Below are 5381 nucleotides of genomic sequence, written 5' to 3'. Positions count from 1 at the left end.
ACAGGAGGTGTGGGTGAGGAGAGGAATGGCCTAGCCAGCAATGAAGTAGGGTGGGGCGGTGTGGCCTGTGCGGCAGCACAGCCGGCCACGGGAGGCAGGAGCAGCCAGTCCCACCGGAGCTAGTTTGGGCGGCTGGAGCAAGAAGATCAGATATTGAAGAAGCAGCACGGCCGTAGATTAACATCCAATGGTCACTGCTGCTAGAACCATTTGTGGACTAAGTTGACAAAGCCAAAGTACACGTCAACCTAGTAGACCCACAAGTCAGCCTCCAAATCTGTCCCAAACATCATACAACCCGAAATTTCTAGCCAGATTTAAATTAATTTTAAATCTAAATATACCTTAATTTAAATTCAATGAAATTTTACCCACACAAAAACAATGAAATTTAAAATATCAAAATCCGAAAGAAAACAGTATTTTGGAACTAATTGTCTGTATGCTGTATTTTTTCATTTTACAGCCCATTTATTACTACCTATAGCCAATTTCTTATTACTTATAGCCCATTTTCTGGGCAAAATGCATCCCTCCTCGTCTTTAAAGATTTTCGGCCCAGCATGTCGTAGAAAAGCAAGTAGGCCTACGTTGGTTATTCTACAAAAAATAAAATAGCTGGCTAGCAATTTTCAGAAAGGAAAAAAACAAACTGGGCTGGTCATGTGCTAAACATATGAAATAAAAGCCTAGGCTAGACAGGCCACGGGTCCCGCACAACCCAGTTGATACCCTTCTCCGTCCTGAAAAAATAAAATTACTGCGCGCTGCTGGGTCCCTACAGTCATCCTCACCATGTACAGTCATCTCCTTATTCCTCTTGGTTGTTGACCATGTTGACAACACCGAAGGGTGGCACCGCGGCGAGCGAACCAAGGAGGAGGACGATGGTGAGGCCTCGGACGGGAACGAACAGGAGCCGGGGCAGATCACAGCAAGCCGTGGGAGGCGGGAGCAGGCGGTCCCGCCGGCGCTGGTTTGGCTTTGGCGGCTCGAGGAGGAAGAGACTGAAGAAACGCGACAGACGTTGAATGTCAATCCAACGGTCAAGGTTGGCACAATCGTTTGTTGACTAAGCGGACACCAAGTAGCTTACTTTTTTATATATAGGAAGAAAACTGCAAGGAAAATGCGTTCGTCTGCCGTCCTCCTCACAGGGAACGTTCGCCACATAAGTGACTAGCACCCTTGGTTTTCAACCGAGAGGTCTTGGGTTCGAGTCCCAGGAACTCTCAATTTTGTCCTCCTTCCTTCCTCGCAAAAAAGGGAAAGAAAATCAAAGACTTGGGAAGGCGTACAGAACAAGCTAGTGTACCAGTAAAGAGACATTGCCGAGTTTTAGAAAAAAGAAAGACGTGCTCCTGTAGCTGGTTCGAATCCAAACCTAGACTAGATACAAGTCGACAGGTGGGCACGATGGTAGTGAGATAATGTGATGCAACACTAGAGGTGCCACATGGAGCGTTTAACTGGTCAACTAGTCATGTCATGATCAAATACAGAGTTGTACGGTGAGCCCGTGACTGCATAATAACCACTAAACATAAATGGTGACCGTAATGAGTGGATTCTGAAGTCCAATGTACGTATCGTGCTTTCGCTTCAAATACAATGATCGTCATTGCATATATCGCGAGAGAAAGATGAAACATGCGTGAATTTTCTGGGGGCTTACTTTTAGAGGACCTGGAGGTAGTTTTGTGCGCATACGTGAAAGGGACGTACAGGGGGGTATGCGATGGAGAGAGAGATGCTCTTCATTTCTCTTTATTATGACTAACTTTGTATATAGTATAAAAATATAGAAATTCACAATGCAGAACAAATATCATTGTGGGCACCATGCAATGCAAATTAGCATTCGTACTCCTCCATATAACTTTGTAATGTTGTATGTATGTAGAAACTCTAAAATAATTTTTTGGCCACACTTTATTCAAAAGGAATGTTGTATGCGAAATAAACGTGAAGAGAGGGCTTTTTAGATCAATGGGGTACGTGATGTAACATGTGTGAATGTGTAGTTGATGCATTTGGCGGGGCCTAGAGAGGTATGTGTGTGTATTACGTATTCAAGAGAGGCATGGATAGAGGGGCCGACGGGGGGGCGTGGGAGAGGTAGCACGAGAAATGAGAGTGGTCTAGAGAGAGAGAGAGATGAATATGACGTCATGACAAGAGATTCCATTCCCTTGAGTGTGTATATGCAAGGGGGGAGGGAATAGAGGCACCAGGATAAATTTTCTGTGTGTGTGGTGTTTGTGTTGGTATGTGTGGGTGTGAGAAGATAATGAGACGTGGGGGCTGAGGGTGTGTCACTGCGTGAGGCCCGGTGGGTCGAGGTGAGGCCCTTCGTTCTATTCCGTCCTGTGCCACATTGGTCGGCCCATGACGCATTTAGGAAGACCCATGGATGACTAGTCGTACAAGACAAAGATAGCAGAATTGTGAAGGGCTCTGTGTCCACTGGCAAAGCCGGCTAGGATTTGTAACCCTAGGTTCTCGGACTAAGGTAACCCCTTTATCTCTGATATTACTATTCATCCAACCTAACTTTAAGGGGCATCCTACAGAATGCTCTACTAGAATCATACTCGTCGATTAGGAAGAGAGGTGTGAGACAATGCGTGAGAGACAGGCATAAAGATAATGTGTGTGCATGAGACACGTAGGCAGGTCCATGTATATAGAAAGGGTCGATGAGGATTGTGCGTGTGTATGTTTGCGAGAGGAAGAGTGCTTGTGATAAAGGTTAGTGAAAACAGTTGTAAATGGTTACGAGAGGGAGGGAGGGTTATATCTAGAGCATGTGTGCGAGAAAGACACCTCGGGAGAGAGTGTGTGAGCATGTGTGAGAGACCATCGATGGAGAGTGAAACTACATGTAAAAGACTGCTCTACACATTGATTAAAGATATAAATTGTATCCAAATATTAGGATGGGATCATGATATTTGCAATTCGCGTAAGGAGCGGTCATTGATCCATCAGACATCTAGATTCTATCGAATTTGAGCATGTCTATGTTATTATTCGACACAATTGATCCACATAGTTAGTATTTTGAACTCCAGACAATGCATCGCTTTAGCAATCGAATATAAACGTGAGTATAGTTCATGTTGTGTGTGTAAAGCACATTATACATACGAAAGTTACACAATGGACATTATAAATAGCTACTACCTATGAACTAGCATACATTTGAATTCAACTTAAGGTGGTTTAAAAAATCGAATTCAACATGAAGTCCATTCAATTATTTGAATTTGATATCATGGCATTTGTAAACCATACCTAAATTATGGGGGCACCAATCTTTGCTCTGATTTTGTACATAATAGCATATGTAGTCATGTACAAAATAGATTCAAATTTAGCTCCTCCATTCCAAAATAATCGTAGTTATAGGATTTTCAAGTGTCAAAATTTCAAAAAGAAGCAGATAATTTAATGAGGTTTTCAAACATACAAGGTCAAATATAACGTTGTATATTTAGGTCAATCCTCATAGTTCAAGAGTACTCTAAACATGAATGCTTGTGTTTCAAAATGTCGAACCAAGCGCCACAAGAGTCTCTACTCGCCCGAAACCACGTGAGACCAATGTTTGGTAGTACAAGGAAATTACTTTTCTAATAACTCCGACCCATGAAACCTACCAGCCCGACGTCCAAAGGTCTAAATCGGGGTAGGTTTGTAGCTTCATCTAGACGCCACGCAACCGCATCCGAAAAACATTCATACAAAATGGCCGCCTAAGCACACATGTGCGCAGATGAAATTGCTCCCGCCCACTATTTGGGACACCTGGGATTACCATCCTACCCCCGACCCGCAGTAGGTCCGAAATTTAAGAGGGGGGCAAAGTGTGTACTTTCCCCAAATTTCAAATAAGAGCGTCCCATCTTCTGTTCAAAAAAGCCAAAAACAAGCGCGTCAAACATGGTTCCCCCCACCCGTCTGATTCCCCATTCGTACTCCGTGGGCGCCAAAACTACCTCTCCACCAGCCGCGAAACCCCGGCGTCCTCCGTCAGCCACCCCATCCCACCCATCAACCGCCACCCTCCTCCATCACGCTGGAGCCGATACCCCGACGTCTTCGTCCACCGCAACCTCAACCGCAACACCCTCCATGGCTAGTAGTTGAAGCCGAGGCCGAGCCGTCCATACCCGAGCCAGTTCAACCACGCCGTCCTGCGCCTCACCGCTGCCACTCCAACTTTGCCACCCTCCACCGCACCGGAGCTGTTCCTGCTACGCCGTCCTTCACCGCCTCGGATCTGCTTCCCCTCCGCCGACATACGGCCATGGAAACACATTCAACAATTTGGCCATGGGTTCATCCAAGCCTGCACCCTCCAGAACATCGGTTTCCCCGGTAAAAAGAAGAAAATCGGCGCGACTTGTGGAGGTGACCACACCGTTAACCGAAAAAGGTACTCCTCTTCCCATATTCGTGCAAATCTTACGTCTCTGCTTGCACGGTATTCATCCCATAGAAGACACTAGTTGACCGCTTCTTCTTGATACTAGATGTTCCTAGTAACTCGCGATGCACAAGGTTTCTCCTCATATACTATTTCACCTTAGCTAGAGGTCCGTCGCCCCCCTGAATTTCAATTTCTGGCCACTTGATTCCCAATTAACGGAAGCATTCCCCGGCGTAACAGGCGCTAGTACGCCTATTACGCCGGGAAGCAGCGCCTTGGTGTTTATCTTAGGGGCGTGTGCGGCGTAGAGCTACTGGCGTCCAATCTGGAGGTTGGCCGGGATTAAAGGGATGGCCTGGGGGCGCTGCCAAGCACGGCGGTGGTGTGAGGTCGATGGGAGGGTGGGGCGGCGGAGGCAGGGGTCTGGGCCGGTGGTCGCTGGCGGTTCGAGAAAGATCGTCAACAGTGACTGGCGGGGGGTAGACAAAGGCCATCTACCCGTTCCTTATAGATCGGACGGTTCATTAAAAAAATCGACTGACCTATTTATTTTCAATCGACTGTTATCTTAGATATGACCACATGTGGTGGTGTGCTGGAGGAGTACCTGCATTTCCTGTGCTCATATATTACAAAATCATACAGAGTAGAATCTAATTTTGTTTGCCATGCAATGTTGTAGAGCTATCATATGTCTCCTGTCATTTATTTTTCAGCCACCCGCTATCTGCTACTTTTACAGTGCACTAGTTATGCACACACTTCACCCTTACTCCCACTGTTGTGTTTTTATGCAAGGGTACTTCAGACTCTGCTGCCATGAGAGAAGCCAGAAAGAAAAGAGAGAAGTCGCTCCAGTTTGCTGTGCGGCTAGGCAAGACACGTTTCAACACTTTAAAGGGTGTAGTGTCAGCAGATGGAGACAGGGAACGTAGCTCTGGAGTTG

This window comes from Triticum dicoccoides, chromosome 2A (assembly GCF_002162155.2).
Source record: "Triticum dicoccoides isolate Atlit2015 ecotype Zavitan chromosome 2A, WEW_v2.0, whole genome shotgun sequence".
Lineage (NCBI taxonomy): Eukaryota > Viridiplantae > Streptophyta > Magnoliopsida > Poales > Poaceae > Triticum > Triticum dicoccoides.
The sequence above is the reverse complement of the archived record's forward strand: the minus strand, read 5'-3'. Positions refer to the sequence as shown.